Source organism: Rhineura floridana, chromosome 6 (genome assembly GCF_030035675.1).
Source record: "Rhineura floridana isolate rRhiFlo1 chromosome 6, rRhiFlo1.hap2, whole genome shotgun sequence".
Taxonomy (NCBI): Eukaryota; Metazoa; Chordata; class Lepidosauria; order Squamata; family Rhineuridae; genus Rhineura; species Rhineura floridana.
The window spans coordinates 137,814,223-137,831,930 of NC_084485.1; positions in this window are offsets into that span (position 1 = coordinate 137,814,223).

Sequence of the window (17,708 nt, forward strand, 5' to 3'; positions counted from 1 at the left end):
CAGGATTCTTTGGGGGAAGGCATGACTGTTTAACGTAGTATAAGTGCTGATGTGACCTAACTCAGTATTGTCTACTCTGTTTGGTGGTGCCTGGTGGTCTCAGGCTGGGGTCTTTGCTATTCCCTGCCACCTGATCTTTGTTTTTTTTAAGAGATACTTGGGATTGAACCTGGGACATTCTGCATGCAAAGTATGTGCTCTAACACTGAGCCATTTTTCCCTTCCCCAAAGTGTGTTTAGGCAGATGTACGCGAAATGTGTTGTTTTTACAACTAGGAATATTTTAGGAATTCGACCTTTCTGAATTCCCATACAAAACTATCTCTTCCATTAACATGTGAACTGGAATTTAGATATCCACCAGGTTTCCCACTCCTCTGAATGTTGCGACACAGTTCTTGGCAGTCTAAATGTATCAATATACATTGTTAAATATGTATTTTAAGAGAAAAGTATCTTTTTAAATATGTATTTTTAGAAAAAATAGCATTGAAATACTTTGTATTGTGAGATGAATTTTGTTTAAGCATAGATTAATGCTGATGTTGAACAGAATTATTAAAACACATTATGAGAGCAAGATGGATTAGAAACAGATTCATCCATTAAGTTCTCACACTGTGAGAACAGGATGCTGGACTGAAGGCCCATTTAGTCCAGCAGGGCTCTTCTTATGTTCTTATCCCCATTCACATTAACCGCTTCTGAACATCATACCACATCATTGTCAAGGGCAGAGGAACAATATGAGTAAGTCTGCCTAATGGGAGAGAGGAGGTAGACATGGGCTGATTTTTCATTGGCAGTCCAGTATTTCACACTACATCTAGTGACAGGAGACTCCAAAACAGATTGTTGTCGTATGGGTAATTACGTAGCGACCAACATTACATTTGTAAGCTTCTGTACATTGTTTTTTGTGTTTCAGCGAATATTATTGAACTCAGATTAATATTAAATTATTATTTTGTTAATTGGATTGATTTTCCCTACAAAAATAATCAAGAAGTATGCCAGAGGTAGTTTGAATGCTTTCTTTTTAAAAAAGATGTGATTAACATAACAGTTTTGCAACCTCAAGAAGTTATCTGTAACTTGGATAACTGCATTTTCTAGAAGTATGAATATTTTTTTAAAAAAAAAATCCATCTGCAGCAATATATGTACAAATTTCTTCTCGGTTTACTAGGTGAGAAAGCACAACTATGGTAAAAGGTCATTAACCTGTTGTTTATTTGCTTGGAGAGGGCTTTAACTGAAGATTAGAAAAAATAGAGAATTTCTCAGTCATCTTGCATGCCACGTTTCTGGTTGTTTTAGTCGCATGTAAAATGCCATTTTGAAAAACTGATGCCAGTTAATGAAACTTTGGAAAATTTTCTTTAAAAATGATATAGAACATGTTGACTATATATGAAAATGAGAAATAGGTGTGTAGGTTGACATTTTCATGGAATTATCGATATATATAATAATTTGAAAAAGTGTCCTTGCTTTTAGAATAAGATACGCAATGTTAATGAAGGCAGGCAGACTTTTGCATTATCTGCAGACATGCAGTACACCCCACATCCACATCAGTGCAGTGAAATGCAGAGTGTTTGACAACATCATCTGATAGCCTAATTGTATCCCTTCCTTCCTGAAATTACACTACTGTTCCACAGAACAGACAGACATCTGGAAAACTTACTGCATGAGTAGCAGCTGTGGTTCCTGTGCTAAATCAGGAAGTCAACTGGGTTTTCTCCTGGTTTTGTTACAAACCATTTGTGTAACTTTAGAAGTATAACTATTTGCTGAAAAAAAATTCAGAGAGAGTTATAGTTTGACTTTTCCTTGCACTTTAAAAGATTTTTAAAGTTGTTGCATCATTTTTAATGAAAAAATCAGTGTAGGAACTCTTGCCTCAGTTTGGATAATTTTGTTAACTATTATTATCTCCAGATTTAAGACGGCAAGGGCAAAAATTCAAGCAGAGTGCAGTGAATATAAAAATTATGTCACCATATACTGATGGGCAAAACTTGACATTGAGTTTGGAATAAAAGGCAAAAAGCATGAAACAACCCTGATATTGTAATGAAACAGAATTAATTCAGAAGAAATTATGTTTCTCTTTCAACCAGTTTGCTAATTGCTGCAGTGCAACCTTACACTTGTCTACTCAGAAAGAAGTCCTGCTGAAATAAATGAGTCTTACTTACTTGTAAATGTGTTTAGGATTGCAGACAGACAAGTATGTGGAAGGAAGAGGCCACAACTTTAACGACAGGACTTGTAATAGATAATTGCAGTCAGTGCAAGAAAGCATCCAGTTGCATATCATCATCATCATTATCATCATCATGTTTGTTGATTAAAATATGAAATAGCAGCCATAAACTTAAATACATGGCAAAAAGTTTAACTGCAATAATGTAAAATCATCTCTGACATGATAAAAAGTCCCATCTTGCTCTAATTTATCAAAGGACATTCCCCTATAAACTGAAAAGGCATATTTCTAGAGAGGATCAACTTGAAATGAGTGGACATATTTTAGTGGGAAAATCTATTCTCAAGATGTCTCATTTGAGGATATCCAGATGTGTGGATTTCAGCTTCAAGATCATTTGCTCCCTAAAGTGCAGCCAAAGTCTTTCTCTTGATTGACGCACCAACCCAGCTCCCCCATTGTGATCTTTTATTCTGCACTAGATTGTAAGGCTTTGGGCCAGAGCTCATGAAAGCAGCCTCCACCTGGAGGCCACTTTAAATTACTCCCTGTGGCGGCTGTCTCCATGCAGCAAGCTGTTTGTGTGCAGTGGATTGCGATGCCAAATTCGGGTTGGGGGGATTTCTCTCCATGACACCGCAAACCTTCTTAAGAAAATGTAAAGCAGCCACCATGTGGAAGCGGTTCTGTGTGCATTAGTATTTAGATGTTTCAGATATAGGAGTGTCTAAAAATACAACCGACATGGAGATAGCAGCCCATACAATTGTGATCTTCCAATGCACTCTCCCAGAAATGATTGCTGGGGAGGAGGGGGGAGAGGCGAGGACCAGATAAACCTTAAGACTTTTGTGCCTCAGGCCTTTTTGAAGCCCACTCACTTCTGTATGGGTTTCATGCCAAAGTTATAAACCCAACAGTAGCCTTTTGGATCACACCAAAGGTCCATCCAGTTCAAGATCCTGATTTCTAAAGCGGTCAGCCAGATGCCTCTGAGAAACTCACAAGCAGACAGAGTTGGCCAAAGGCATTTTGATGCCTAAGGTGAGGACAAAACGGTGCCTCACATTCCATTTACTGAATTCCGTTTACTGAAGTCTACAAGAATGGTATGAATCTTCAGCATTGGGAATGCATCTTCTACCACACCTGAAAGCAGAACAGGCTGAGGGATGCTGGGTGATGCTCTGTTCAACAACACCTCACAGCCTCTGCTCACATACACCCCAACATCCTCCTCCTGAGGCTGCCACCTCACTCTGCCTAATGGTAGGACTGGCCCATCAAGTAGAGCATTAGTAGCTGCCATCTTCTGATGCTCTATAGCAATGACCTCTGAATGTTGAGGATCCCAATAGCAATAATGACTACTGATAGATCTGTCGTCCATGAATTTGTGTAAAAAGCATTTTAAAAAGCTTAAGTCAGCAGTCATCACCACCACCACTAGTGGCAGTGAATTCCATTATGTCTTTTGGGAAAAAGCCCTTTGTTATGCCATTGAAAAAAAGTCATTGCATAAGTGTGTAACATGAGTTTATATAATAGTCCATATACACAAATAAGAAATCCTCCTTTGGGAGGAAGAGCAGGATATAAATGCAGCAACTCATGCTAGTGATCTCCTCACGTGAAAAGTGTAACATCAGAGAATATACTCACAAAAGATCACAGCAGCTACTTCCATGGGAAAGGATTTCCAGTTTCCTGCTCGTGGAAATAATCACTAATTTTACAAGAAAATCTCTTCTGATGTTGCATTGCTCACGAGTGGATCATTCCAATGTAGTCCAGATGTTTCATGTTTGAAGAAGGGAAGTTCTGAACAACAATTATGATAACTAAAAACAACAGAATATGGAAATTCCCCACATGGTATAACAGTTGCTTAGAACAACTGTTCTTTATTTAATTAAATTATCTTGCTTTTATGTATGCTTTTAAACGGCACAGGTTTTATATTATCAGGGTTGTCAACTGGTTAAAAATTCACTTGCATTTTAACCAGTTACATTTAAATGAATCTGCATATCAGCAAAACCTCAATGTATGTTCCTTTTGTAGACAGTAAAGGAAGTTTAACACCTTTTGTGTATGGTATTGTAAGTTACTATTCATTAAAAAGGGGACCTTTAAAAACTAATTCGCTATTATAACTGAATCAAGTATATCTTTAGAAGTTACAGAAGAGTGCTCTTCACTCACAACTCTAGCTTTGCTGAGGAGCAGTATATAAATTCTTTAAATAATAATTAAATAAACTCCAGTGGTGGAAGAGACATTATTATAGAACCAGTGGTCATCCAGTGAAGCTGAGATTAGTATTATATTCAGCAGGACTAACAAATGGAACTACTCCCTCACACAACACCTAATTATCTTTTTGAAATCCTGTACAAGAACTCAGAAGATGTGAAATTGGCCACCAACTTAGAGGGTTTTAAATACAATTAGACCGATTTAGGGAAGATAAGTATAGGAGCACATAACAAGAGGCAAATAAGAAACCAAGTGGAGTGAGGCAATATATATCTATAGGTAGAGACACACTGTTGTGCCTGTTCCAGTGCGTCTTCATCTCTGTTTTCTGAAAATAGGGGCACACAACGCTAGTCAGACTCTGCCTCTTTTTACTCAAAAGTCTAAAACCTGTTCGGATCAGTTCAAGTGTTTATTATTATTATTATTAAGCTTTAGGCAGATTTCACAACTTATTTGTAGATCAATCCGTTGCCATTCCAGGTATGGCCAATGGAAACACTTTGCTGTAGGCTCAGGCAGAGACCATGATTGCCCCAATGCTTTGCTGTGGGCTGTCCTGAAAGACCTGAAGTCAGCAGTGGGGAAGGGAGGTGTGTCCAGAAGAGGGCAGCCTTGCTTCAAAACACAGCCAGGAAAACCATTCTCGCTGCTTTTGAAGTGACTAGTGTGTCCACAGCCTATGAGAGCCGGATGCTAGGGACCAACCATCAGGCATCTGGCTGGCCTCTGGTGAAAGCAGAACATTGGAGATAGATGGTCCTTTGATCTGATCCAGCAAAGCAAATCTTAAATGTTCCTATGAAGATTCCTCATAGAGCAAAGACTGCAGCTGCAGCTCTTGAGAAGCATATTTGTGCATGACCATAATGAACTTTCTCATCTGATCTAACATCTGCAAAACAATTCCAAGATACCACAGATAGGCAGATCAGATTACAACAGTCTGTGGGTTTCTTGACTATATGCTTGGTAACACAAGCACCACCACACAAAGTATCATTAATTTGGATGTAAATATAATTTCTCTGTTGTGTAACCAAAACCATCCTACCCCACCTCTTTGATGAGTATTTTCCTCAAAGCCCTTTGTTTCCAATTTGTATTGGAATTTTAGACCCTTTATGCCCTTCATCAGCTCATTTAGAACGTGGGTCCCATCAAAGTCAAAAAGGCTATCTTTGTGTGTGTTTTGAAATCACAGCTTTCATGGGAAATTGTCTGATCATATTATTGAAAATCAAGAGCAGAATGTACATGGAGATCTGTGTCAAAAGCTGGAGTGAAGGCAGCATTTGATATATATACATTTAAACCCACACAATGTATTTGTAACTGCTTTTATTTATAGACACAACTCACTGTTAAAGCAACTGGCTATTATTTCCATATGCCCATGAAGAGACATTTCACAAATGAAAATAATCTGGGAATAACTCAGCTGTTTTTCCATGACTGACTATGTTGATGCTACAGAAGATGGCTTTAGATGCTTTCTTTGTTCTGCTCTGCCCCTGCCCCCAAAATAGTTACATTTCTAGATGGACTTTAGTTGTAAACTAATCTTGAGCTTCTCAGTGAGGCCAGACTTTGTTCCTTTGTTTTTTTTAAATGTGCCTAATGGGATTAAATCTGGGTATCCCATTTCACCCATGAAAAAGATCAATCTACGTATTATCCAAATCCTGACATTAGTTTTAATACATTACATCAGATACAACACTACAATCTTTCTTGCCACTTCCCTCTGTCAAAAAAACAAATCAAGGATACTAACCTTAATACAGCGCTGAAATGTTAATTTGGAGCCATTTCCCCATAGCAGGGCTGTGCACTTGCTACAATTTGGCAGGAGGACTGAAATGCTTCAGAATGTGACACTGGCTGTAGAAATAAGCTTCCTCAGAGTGTCAGCTTCCTTCCATTTTTTAAAAAAAGCAAGTTCATTACCCTTATGGCTGCAGAGATATGCTTGAGAGCCAATGTGGTGCTCTCCAGATGTTTTGTAATTCAGTTTCTGTCATCCCTGATCATTGGCCATGCCAGTGCTATCCATCTGCTAGCTGGAGCAGATGGGGCATACAGCCTACAACATCTGGAGGGCAACATGTTTGCTGACCCTGGATTAGGGTGCAGGGCAAGAACTGGGGTGACCTAGGTTCAAATCTCTCCTCAGCCATGAAGCTCATTGGGGGACCATGGGCCAGTTACTCTCTCTTAGCCTAACCTCACAGCAGGGTTGTAGTCATCCAGGGTCTCAGAGGGTCTTAGACACCTCACCTTTTTGGGAGCAAGGTCCAAGCAGGGTCCCTATGTCTTCAGCATCCTACGATCCAATCAGCATGAATGGGGAGTGTGTTAGTCCCTGAGAAGAGTTTTCTAACACACTTCCTTCTCTTTTCCTGTTGATTGGAGCCAATCAAAGTTAAAGGAGGTGAGTCAGCCACTGAGAAGACTCTTCAGTAGCTAACACTCCCCCCTCTCATGCTTATTGGCTTCTAGGGACTTCTGTTGTTGTGGGAAAAGCATTACAAGGATCTCATTCTCAACCTAGCAGCAAAAAGGGGGGCATGGCTGTGACTATCCTGAAGGGACGCTGCTCTTCTGAATTTGCCTCTACACTACTGCCTCACAGGATTGTTATGACAATAAAATACGTGTTTGGTTATTTAGTTATTTGTTTGAATATGTATACGTATGCTATGTTCCAGCACCGTACAACCCTTCCAAAGTGGTTCACATCATTAACAAAAAATAAAATCCAATATAAAATACGCAATATAAAATAAAACCAATAAAATGCAGTATGATAAGACCCAGTGTGGTGCAGTGGTTAGGACCTGGAAAACCAGGGTTCAAAATCCCCACTCAGCCATAAAGCTCACTTTATGTGACTGGCCTTGGGCCAGTCACAGTCTCTCAGCCTAACCTGCCTCACAGGGTTGTTGTGAGGATACAATGAGGAGGTAGGAGAACCATATACACCAGCTTGAGCTCCTTAGAGGAAAGGTGGGGTATAAACATAATAAATAAACAAAACAAAACAAATAACTTTAAATCCCACATCACATACAACACTAAATAAGGTTAGCAACGGCAGGCTGTAGACTGCAGCTAACTTAACCAAAGCAGATACATTTTTAACCGGTACTGGCAGCCCATCTTAGATCTGTGAGGGAAGGGCATTCCATAATCCAGATGCCACTACTGAGAACTTAATTGGGCATGGCATGGTATGCCACCTTGAGCTCCTTGGAGGAAAGGTGGGATGTAAATGTACATTTAAGAAGTGAATGGGTAATGCTGGTGATATCAGAAGCCAGAGGAGTAACTAAGATTTTCAGTCATTTCAAGAGGGAGAAACTTCAGTGTATAGGTCTTTATCCACAACTCTAACTGATGGAAGCAGAATACATTATAGGAAATATTAAAAAGGGCAGAATTATGTAAGAAATTATGTAAATTTGCTTAATTTGTATCATTTATACATTATGAAGAATTAAACTTTGCTGCTGCAGTGTTAGGCCCGGCCTCCAAGAGGTCTTCTGTATGTTTAGAAGTTGTGCAGGGGGAAGGGAGAAATCCACCTTGTGGTTTTTCCCATTACAGTGTTGCAAGAACACCTGCACTTGGCTGACTTTCTCTTCTCCTAAAGATACAGGATCACTCTCAAGCCCTGAGCCTGGCAACCCTAAACCCCATAGATGTGGGCTTCCTTTAAAGTAAGCTCATTGACCTAAACTTACTTCTAAGTAAATTTGTACAGAAACAGGCTTCAGAGCTCCTTTATTCACATTCCCCATCAGCCCCAGTTACCATGGCCAATGGCCATGGATGATAGCAATTTAAAAAATCATACTAATTGCAAACTGATATGGAAATGTCATAAACTGAGAAACTGAGAGAAATCAAAACTAACAGATTCATTCATCCCTAATCTGTCCATCCCTGAGTTTAGAGGATAGGCAAGATACAATTGTGAAATACCAGGATGGAGAACTACACAGACATAGTGGACAAACTATGTTTTGACATACATACATAATCTACTTATTCAGTACCATCAATGTACATTATGTTTTAAGGCACAACCTAACTAATATTTACACCGGACTGAGAGGAGTTGGATATGGCAGACCCCGGCTGAACCAGCAGGGCCCTGGCTCAGCTGGGCTATGTCAGTGGAAGCCCCTGATCCACCAGGATCCACCAGGGAAGCCCAGCCTGGCAGAAGGGGAGCCAGCAGAAGGCCTGAAAAGGGGATGTTCTGGGGGGTGTCAGAGGAGGGGCTGGGGGGATGTCAGAGGAGGGGCTGGGGGGACATGCAAAATTTATTTATTATTACATTTATACCGCACCTTTCTTTGTTTATGAAACCCAAGGTGGCTTACATATGGTTCCCAAGCGGTCTCCCATCCAGGCACTGACCACACCTGACCGTGCTTAGCTTCAGCAGGGAGCTGGCCTTATGTGCCTTCAGACCATTGCGTGAGACTATGCCAGATCCCATTTGGCTCCCTCCAGCAACCCTCCATCGTGGCAGCAGGTACACAGGGAAAAGGGATGGTGGAAAGAAACGTGTTTTCTTTCCTTCCACTGCACCCTCCCAGCTCGGCCAGCTCTACTCCGAGAGTCCTCCAAGCAGCAGCTGGATGTGGCAGCCCCTTTTGCCAGCTCCGCCTCTGCCGGCTTTGCTCCTGCTGGGCTCTGATGGGTTGGATTGCTCTGTTAGACAATTATATAAACAAAAGAAAAAGAAACAAAAAGTAAAGTCTGTATACCAAAGGATATTACAATATAAAATCAAGTTTCCTAATTAAAAAATTGCCATATTAATTCTGAGCCCATATATTCTGTAGATCTATACTTCTAGCAGACATCATCGGTGTTTATGCAGACTTGTGAGAAGTTTTAAAAAATATTTCAGGTGCATCACACATAGCAGGTTATATTTGGTACTAGCTAGAATTTTGTAGAACAGAGCCCCAAAGAAAATAGAGGAATTACCCCAGGGAGTGATATTATCCTAAATATACACACAGTTGAAATGCTATTTTCATTGCATATTTATACTGGAAAGTGCAACTAATGGGACCAATATGCATTGGATTAAGCATTTTATGCAACCAAAGACAGAGTTTTCCATGACAATCTATTGGAATATTTAAAATAACCACCATTAGAAAGCCTTTGTGGAGATTTGATTTTTAAAAATTGCCTATAGGAAGGCAGATTTTACTTTGATTTTCATGAGTGATACAGGGTAAACACATACATCATTTACCAAGAGGTAAATTATGAGAGAGTGCACACAATGTCTTGGTATCATCCAAATCTGTAATTTTTGCCCAGTGCTAAGAAGAATTGTATCTTTCCTGCTTCTCCATATTTCACATCAGTTAGGGGAGTCCCTTCTTGGCTTTACAGTTACAGAAGATTTACCAATTTGTTACATACACACCATGGTAAAATACTATTTGGAAAATGACCATCTCTAAATTATGCAGGCATCCCAAACTGCATGATGTAAGGGTTTTTTATGCTCATTTCTTATGGCAATTCAGAAGAAAATTCACAAACATGAAGGCAGCTACAGAAACAACCAACATTGTGGTGATTTGGGTACAACCATGGCTCAGTGGTACATTCAGATGTTTTCCGTTTCAGTCCTCACATCTCCAGTTGGCAGGTAATGAGAACAGGACCAGGTAGCAGATAAAAAGAAAGACCTCTGCCCAAGAACCTGGAGAGTTCTTGCTGGTCAGTGTGGACAATATTGAGATACATGGACAAACTGTCTGGCTTGCTGTTAGGGAAAGTCCTTACCTTAGTACTGGGATGGGGGTGATTCTGGTTCCCTCTGCATTATTGAACAAACCTACCCATTTTGCCCCCCTTGGGCCCGTGTGTGGATTAGAATGTAGATCTGTGGAACAGGCTGGATAATTGACAAACCATACCTGTACTGTACTGTACTGTACTGCACAGCTGGTCTAAGAGTTGCCTTTTACTTTCGTTAACATTTTGTAGCTATTACTCTCTGTAACTGGACTGTGCATATGCCTACATACTTGTTGATGGCTCTCTTTCTCCTGCTAGCTCTTCAGTTTCTCACAGCACCTGGGTACAGGGTTGTACAGGGTTGTACAAAGGTACAGGGGTGGAGTGGTTGATGGGTGGAATAGATTAGCAGACAGAGACAAGTACTGGGAACTGAATTGTGGGGGGGGAGAGAAAGAGAATGAAATAATAATAATAATAAAATTTTATTTGTTAGTCGCCCATCTGCCCGAATTAACAGACACTCTGGGCGATGTACAACACTATAAAATACAATATAAAACAATATACAGTCAACAAATCACAACATCAACATCAATTCATCTAAAACTATCTTTCAATTAATACACTATAAAACTAGTCCACCCCAGAAATCCCATAGGCCTGCCTGAATAGCCAGGTCTTTAAGGCTCAGCGAAAAGCCATCAGGGAGGAGGCATGTTGGAGGTCAAAAGGAAGCAAGTTCCAGAGGGTGGGGGCCACGATAGAAAATGCCCTCTCTCTGGTCCGCACCAGCCTAGCTGTTTTCACTGGTGGGACCGAGAGAAGGTCTTGTGAGGCTGATCTTGTTTGGCGGCATAATTGGTGATACTGGAGGCGTTCCTTCAGATAAACTGGGCCGAAACCGTATAGGGTTTTAAAGGTCAGTACCAACACCTTGAATTGGGCCCGGTAAACAACTGGTAACCAGTGTAGATCTACCAACACTGGGGTGATATGATCCCGGCAATGGCTCTGCTTTATCAAGCGTGCCACCGCATTCTGTACCAGCTGTAATTTCCGGACCGTTTTCAAGGGTAACCCCACGTAGAGCGCATTACAGTAGTCTAAGTGAGAGGAGACCAGGGCATGTATCACTCGTGGGAGCAGATGTACAGGAAGGTAGGGTTGCAGCCTCTGTACCAGATGTAATTGATACCAAGCTGCCCGGATCACTGCCGAAACCTGAGCCTCCATGGACAGTTGGGAGTCAAGAATGACCCCTAGGCTGCGGACCTGGTCCTTCAGGGGTAATCTCACCCCATTAAGCACCAAGTCTAAATTTCCCAACCTTCTCTTATCACCCACGAGTAACACCTCGGTCTTGTCGGGGTTTAGCTTCAGCCTGTTCTCTCCCATCCATCCACTTACGGACTCCAGGCATTTGGACAAGGAATTCACAGCCAACTCTGGTGAGGACTTAAATGAGAGATAGAGCTGAGTGTCATCCGCATATTGGTGACACTGCAACCCAAAACTCCTGATGATGGCTCCCAGCGGTTTCACATAGATGTTGAATAGCATGGGGGAGAGGATAGAACCCTGTGGCACTCCACAATTGAGAGGCCAAGGGTCTGAAACCTCATCCCCCAGTGCTACCCGTTGATGTCTACCGGAGAGATAGGAACGGAACCACCGTAAAACAGTGCCCCCTATTCCCAATCCCTCCAGGCGGTTTAAAAGGATACCGTGGTCAACGGTATCGAAAGCCACTGAGAGATCCAGGAGGACGAGGAATGTGTATTCTCCCCTATCCAACGCCCTCCTCATATCATCCACCAGAGCGACCAAGGCTGTTTCAGTTCCGTGTCCAGTCCTGAAGCCCAATTGGAAAGGATCTAAGTAATCTGCTTCATCCAAGTGTGTCTGTAACTGTTTAGCCACCACTCGCTCAATCACCTTGCCCAAGAATGGTAAATTAGAGACTGGACGGAAGTTGTTCAACTCTTGGGGATCCAAGGAGGACTTTTTCAAGATGGGCTTTATCACTGCCTCCTTGAGGGCTGATGGCATTGCACCCTCTTCCAAGGACGCATTTACCACTGCCTTGATCCCTTTGCCCAGTCTCTCTTTGCAGCTCATAACGGGCCACGAAGGGCAAGGATCAAGCAAGCAAGTGGTTGGTTTCACAGTAGAGAACACCTTGTCCACTTCCTCAGAGAGAAGAGGCTGAAACCGATCCCAGCAGAATGCAACTGGTCGACTCTGGACCACTACCTGTAACCACGGCGTGCGGAATCATGCTCTTCAGGCGCTCGATTTTATCGGCAAAGTGTTTAGCAAATGTGTCACAGGAGGCTTTAGAATGCTCCTGAGCAACTGGACCGACCAGGCTTCAGACCACTTGGAACAACCTCCTGGGACAGCACTCTGCCAACGCAATAGAGGCAGCAAAGAATTGCCTCTTTGCTGCCTTTGTTGCCCGCTGGTAGGCCGCTATTGCCGCTCTAACCAGTGTCCGATCGTCTTCAGCGTGAAATTTCCACCACCGGCGTTCTAGTCGTCTCACCTCCTGTCTCAGACCGCATAACCGTGGTGTATACCAGGGTGCAGTCTGAGTTCTATTCAGGGGGAGAGGACATTTCGGGTCCACCCGGTCTATCGCCCTACTGATCTCCCTATTCCACTCCATCACCAGGGTCTCGACCGGGCGTCCTTCAGTCAGCTCCAAATCACCCAGCGCATTCAGGAATCCCTTAGGCTCCATCAGGCGTCTGGGGTGGACCATCCTAATAGGTCCTTGTTCCCTGCGGTATGCGGTATTGAGAGATCCATATTCACCAGGTAGTGATCTGACCATGACACGGGGTTAGAAGAAACAGTCCCCATTTTCAGAACACTTCCCTCCTCTCATGGATTGATGATGGATGAATGTGTTGTGTGCTTACTTGTATGTGTGAATGGATGGGCTTCTGCATGTGCCTGTGGGAGAAACAATGGCTGGATGATGAACACACACACACACACACACACACACACACACACACACACACAGGTCTGGCCCACCACTGGCTCTGCCCCCACCCGCTGCTGGCACATGTGTTCTAAATACTTTCCCCTAAGGAAATGTGGTCCTCCATTTCAAAAATGTGTCTACCCGTGGTGTAGACAGTACAGAGCTGGATGGATCAATGATCTGACCTGACATGAAATATGTTACTCATCAATATTAGGTCATCATTTAGAAAACTCAGACTGATTTACAGACAGATCCCAGAGGTGTTCAATTCATCTGCCCCACCTACTCAGACACAAACCACCTTAGCAGTCACAAACCCTTAACCAGCGCACTGGCATATCAGCCCTAGCCCACCCCTCACTTAAGGCATAGAATCCCAGGTTCAGTGACCTCATCTCCAACCCCAACCCCCCACAAAAATGTCTGGCCCCCAAAAAACTAAAAGCACTATATAAACAATAATAAAACAAGGCTGTAAACTGTAAGAGGTTAGCTGGACACCTTTTTATTTATAACTTTTATTTATTATTTTTAAAGATAAAAAAAAGAATGCTTACCAAAAGATAGGAACTGCTACCCCCCTAAAATATTAAAAGTAAAACCTGTGATAGCTGAGGAGAAAGTGTTGGAGATCAGGGAGGAAAGCTGGCACCAGGAGCCATTGTGTGTGTGTGCTGAACACATTAAAGAATATAGGCCTACAACTGCATGAGAGTCATCCTTTGAGAACTCATGACAGAGACTTCATTGGCATCCTAGAACTGGAGTGCACTGAAGGCAGAGCAGAAAATCACAGGTTCTGGGCTCTTTTCATAAACATTGCTGGAGGAAAGTCTGGGAGTAAAGGGTCTGTTGCACTGCTATGTTTTGCAATCCTGCTGCTTCTGCTGGGAGGAAGGGCGGGATATAAATCAAATAATAAATAAATAAATAAATCCTGTAGAAGCTTATAATACTGCAAAGCTGCAGGGCTGTCTGGGGGTGGTGGTAACTGGGGCCATTTGCCCCAGGCTCCTACAAAGCAAGGGGTCCCTGCCTCAGTTCTTGTGCATACCATTGGGCTCTGCACTGACCCTGCCACATTGCTCACCAGAATTCTTAAAGAATTCAAGGAGGGAGGGTGGGAGTGAATACCACCTAAGATTTCCAGGCAAGATGCCACTTGGAGTAATTTTCTGTGGCAGTTGCCACAGGGAAAGGTGTCCAAGTGGTGTGAGGCCAGGCCCTATGGGAGGGATTTTACCTGAGTGAGTAGTGGAAAAAGCTAGCAGAAAGCCAGAGACTGATCCCCAGGAAGCAGAAAGAAGCTCTGTCAGAAGGGGCTTGGAATTTGGAAGAGACACTCAGGAGTAGCACAACCCGATCCCTATTCCCTTATCACCATGTAAGAAAAAACGAAGCACTTCTATCAGCTTGATCCCATGGTATGCATTTAGTCTGTGCATGCAATAATTGTCACATGTGGCCCCCAGCTTTGTACACATATGAATGAGTCCTTGTAGGGGACAGCAGCAGGGCTGCCAACATCACACCTGCACATGGACCCAGAAACCCTCTGGGTGGCCCTGCAAGATTGATCACCAGGAGAGTGCAAAAAGGCACTCCTCACCCAGGGCACAATTTATCCTAGGGCCGGCTTGGGCCATACCCAACGCTGGCATGCGGCCCCTGGAGGATTGGCCAAAGGGGCCCTTGGGCCAAAAGAAATTACCCTTGATTTAGTAGGGCTTTAGTATAAATAGCTATATTGTAACACACACATACACACACACTTCTTTTCCATCGTTGTGCAGTGGATTTCACTCAGGTAGCCAGATTTTCTGTAGAAACCTACTATCTGGGGCTAACTGAGTAACACCTGTCTCACAGAATTCCCCACAAAGCGTGTTGCTCCTCTTTACTTTTATAGCTTTGACTTGCATCTTCAAAACAATGCAGGTGTTCCTAGATAAGCAAATATCCTTGAACTGAAAGTTGCTCATCAGAGGCCCCTGAAGTTACCCATCATAATCAAAACCTTTACTTGTGCAAGCAAGTGTCTGTGCTCTGATTTCTCTGGGTGACTGGGGAACATATATATTCCTAAGAGGCAGGCATTCACCTTGGCTCTCATCCATGTCACCTGGGAGATGCTACTTCAGACTGATAAAGATATAAAAATGCCCCATGAACAAACAAAATGAAAAAGTTCCTTCTGTGACAGCCATTCTCCTGTGTGCCAGAATGACGATTATTTACACAATGAGGCAATGTTTTCTGCCCACTGAATGGCAGCCTGCTTTTCTATTCACCATGACAAGGCAAAGAGTGCTTCTCAAAGGCAACCCTGAAAGGGGCCAGGGATTACAGTTAGGGTAGTCATGAGGGTCCTATCAAACTCCAAAAGAATCCCAAACTTAGCCTTGTCTTGAATCATAGTTTCAGAAATTGGCAAATAAGGATGAGAAAATGAGGGGAGTATCAACTAAAAAGCATGTGCTTCTCCTACATACACTTCAAGGACATCTGTGGTCATTCTGAATTGTTGGTTGCCCACTTAAATGATAACTCTGAACCATCTCTCCACTTAGGGCAGCTTCGAACATGACATAATCCCTACGTAGGAGGCACTGCCATGTGGAAAAGGCATTCAATCTTCTTGCAGATCAGGGGTGAGGAACCCTTTCAGCATGAGGGCCACATTTCTTTCTGGGCAACTTTGCAAGGGTCACATGCCAGTGGCAGGTGGGGCAAGAGGCAAAAATGGGCAGAACAATAATTGTAAGTATTACCTTTGTACAGTAGGCTAGTTTTCTCTACACAATCACACATCCCTCTCTGTCCATCCAAACAAGGAAGAGCAGGGATCGTTAACTAATCACCCATGGGCACCATGGCAGCTTTTTTATGACTGGTGCCCCCAGTATTCTCTCAAAATTTGAAATGTGCCCTCTGGTCCAAAAAGATTGGCAACCCCTGAGCAAGAGGTGCGATCAGAATTCAAGGACACATTCCAGGCAGGCAAAAATGTTCAGGGTGCAAACCAGGGCCAATTAGAGGTATGGCGTGGGGAGAGTTCCAAGGGCCAGACAGAAAAGCATGGAGGGCCAGGTTTGGGGCCCATGCCTGAGGTTCCCCACTCCTGTTGTAGATTGCCACATGGGAGGATCACATGTACGTGTATTTTACTGATATGTATATAAGTGCCACATCTGAAGGTACAGAGGATGCACAACATGAGCTTGTACTACACTAAACATTATTCAAGCCTTCTATCTTCAGGAAACCATTTCCATGTCAATGTCTCTGCTATGGAATCCCCAACAAAAGACAAAGAACTCTGAGGAGTTTAAGATGCTTCACACTTATTCACGGCTTTTTGGGGGTACACAGTCATTCCACACAAACAGGCTGCACCCCAACAATGTGCCCAGCACCACCACCCCTGGTGGCTGTATGTTACAGGGAATGGTATTGGTAGACAAGCTGCCTTTTAAGAACACTTGTGTCAGGAACTGCCGTGACACAAAGTGAGGACCTTTGGATCTGTACATGATTGCTCCATGTGGTGAGCCACAGAATTGTGTGCTGAAATATCTGTCGAGGTGATTTACTACCCTTAGGCCCTTGATGGGCCCAATTCACTGGAACTGGCTACTCAACTTTCCCTGACAGGAAAAATGACAAAAGGACTTCCTGTAAGGTTCTTTAAGTCTTGCCTGAACTGGCATCTGGTTGGACACAGGTGAGAACAGATGGAATATTGGCCTGGGCCAGCAGGCTATTCTTATATTCTTTTGTCTTCTTGAGCTCACATGGGTTTCTGCATGTTTGTTTGCTCTTTAGCCCTGACTTCTGGTTTCCTCTGACAACTTGTCAACCATGAACAGTCCTCATTATTGGAAGTGCTGCCCCCCTTTATCCTTCATCTTCTAAGAAAGAAGTATTACTTAAACCGAGCCCATCAGCATGGCATTGTATTTTGTGAAATTTCATGCCCATTGAAAACTTAAGACCTGGTACAGCTCAATAGCTTGCGGAGCAGTGACTGGTTGTTATAGTACTTTTCTGCTACTTGTGAGCAGGCACAGCTCATTCTCAGCCATAGGAATGGCCACCATTTATAGAGAAGAACTGATAGATCATGGACACACCAAGAAGTTGTTTCATCCACTGTGGAAAGCACTATCTTTGAATCAGGGGCAGCCAACATGGTGGGGCAGTGCCGTGCAGCCACCCTCCCAACATCAGCGTTGCTGATGCTTACATAGATGATTGAGGACAAGGAGATGGAAAGGTTTGTGGGTGCACCAGTGGCTGTGGTGCACCCACACAGTCCTGACCTTGTCCAACCCTGCTCCATCTCTTCATCATCCATGCAAGCAGCATCAATACCAAAGAGTGGTTCCATCCACCGTGCTGGCCACTCCTAGTTACAATCTATGATCCACTAGATCTCACCTTTTTTTAATG